The sequence below is a fragment of the Panthera uncia genome (genome assembly GCF_023721935.1).
Source record: "Panthera uncia isolate 11264 chromosome C1 unlocalized genomic scaffold, Puncia_PCG_1.0 HiC_scaffold_3, whole genome shotgun sequence".
Classification (NCBI taxonomy): domain Eukaryota; kingdom Metazoa; phylum Chordata; class Mammalia; order Carnivora; family Felidae; genus Panthera; species Panthera uncia.
In genome coordinates, this window is record NW_026057584.1 from 72,645,004 (window position 1) to 72,646,993 (window position 1,990).

Below are 1,990 nucleotides of genomic sequence, written 5' to 3' on the forward strand. Positions count from 1 at the left end.
ATCTGCTTGGGAACATTTCTCCATAAGTTACCCCATCTCTCTTCTGTATCTTCAATGTTTTCTGTGGAAAGGATCTCTTTACTAGGTCACTGGGGAACCATAGTTCTAAGTATTTTCTTTTGTCGTGTAGGTATATTAGTGTTGCTGCTGTGGCGTGGGGATGCACCTTCTTAAACACCATTTAAATTTCTCATATAAAAAGCTAACAACACCTTTGTAAAATTCAGGCCTTCTTATATATACCATTCTAAATAGCTTTTACTCTTTCATAATCAACTTATTAAAATAGTTGTCTCCAGTTTCTGTCCTTTGTCACTCTTCAATCCATGGCAATTTACACCTGCAAAACCTCAACAGGACATTGTCTCTTATAAAGATTAAAGCATAGTAATAAAATAAATTATCAAGTGCTAAGTAACAAGCTGCCCCAAATTTAATCATTTTAAACAGCAGCCACTACTTATTATCCTTCATGATTCTGTGCGTTGACTAAGCTTGAGTGGATACTTTTTTTCTGCATGGCTTTGGCTGGAGCTGTGGTCATCTGGAAGCTTGACTGGACTAGAACATCCACTATGTCTCATTCACATGGCTGGCAGGTGGTGTTGACTCTTGGTTGGGAGCTTAGCTGGAAGCGACTCCTTTTCATGGCTCTTCCATATGTGGGCTTCCCACAGCATGAAAGCTAAGCTTGAGGAGGGAATGTTTTAAGTTTGTGAAAGCAGAAGCTCTCCAGTCGCAGATGTTAAACAACCTCACTTCTGCCACATTTTATTGGTCAATATAAGCTCTATACAGTCCAGATTCAAGAGAAGAGAAAATGATTTTATCTCTTGATGGGAGGAATAGCAGAGAATTTGCAGATCTCTTTAATATGCTACTGTAATTAATGGCTTTCCTTATTGCTAACTCCAATAAAAACAATACGGTCCTTAGTTTACGTGACATCTCAATTCTTGAAATATTCTCTTCTTTCAACTTCCATGACAACACACTCTTCTTGTTTTCTGGCTACTTCTAGAGCTATTCTCATTTTCTTGTGATGAATCCTCAAACTCAAAACATCACTATTCCTTTGGTTTCAACCTTTGGTCCTTTCCTATCATCACTTCATACACTCTCATTGGACAGTCTAATAAACTCTCAAGACTTTCATTACTATCTGCATATTAATCACTTTCAAATATTTACTCACAGCTCCTATCGCTCACTTAAGTTTCAAACCTAGATACCCCATCTTTAGTGAACTCTCCTATTTTCATTTAAATATCCTACTAGCATCACAAATTTAAAAAGTCTAAAATTGAACTCATTGTATTTTTCCCCAAAGCTCCTATTTCAATGTTATCCTTATCTGTGAATAGCACCATAATTCTCTCAGAGAATTAGTCATTTTGTCTCTCCTTTCACTCAACTATACATCCAGTTGCCAAGGCTAGTTGATATTATCTTCTAAATATCTTTCAAATTTGTTAAGTTGCCTACATTTCTTCTCCAATAAACTAGTGCTGAATCTAGATCAGACCTCTTTCATCTTTTACCTGATTTACTTCAGCATTTTCTAACTGGTCTTCTCACCTCCAGACTGGTCTCCTCTTTGGTTCATTTTTCACACTGAAATCAGAGTAGTTTTTAATGCCAATATTAGATCATATTATGCCCAATTTGGCAGCATATATACTGAAATTGGAACAATACAAACAAGACTAGTATGGCCCCTGTGCAAGTATAACTTATACATGTATAAAGTATTCCTTATACTTTCTGTGTTGATAGGCACACAGTCTATAAAGATGCAATTTACTGCACAAATGAGGGGAGAGGTTGAACTAATATAAGAGCAAAGTTTTGTATACTATTACAATGAAATTGGTATTAATCTAAACTAGATTGTTATGAATTAAGATAATTGAGCACTCATAGACACCACTAAGAAAACAACTCAAAAAATATAGTAAGAGAAATAATGACATTAAAATAGTCCACTAGA

The 1,990-nt window shown here is 35.5% G+C and overlaps 1 non-coding gene across 1 annotated transcript; it reads left to right on the plus strand.

Annotated features, from left to right (window-relative positions):
• Positions 1–1,656: 1,656 nt before the first annotated feature.
• LOC125911984 (U6 spliceosomal RNA) lies at positions 1,657–1,763 on the plus strand. The gene has a single exon (XR_007454559.1). It is a non-coding gene; the product is annotated as a U6 spliceosomal RNA (small nuclear RNA).
• Positions 1,764–1,990: the final 227 nt, after the last annotated feature.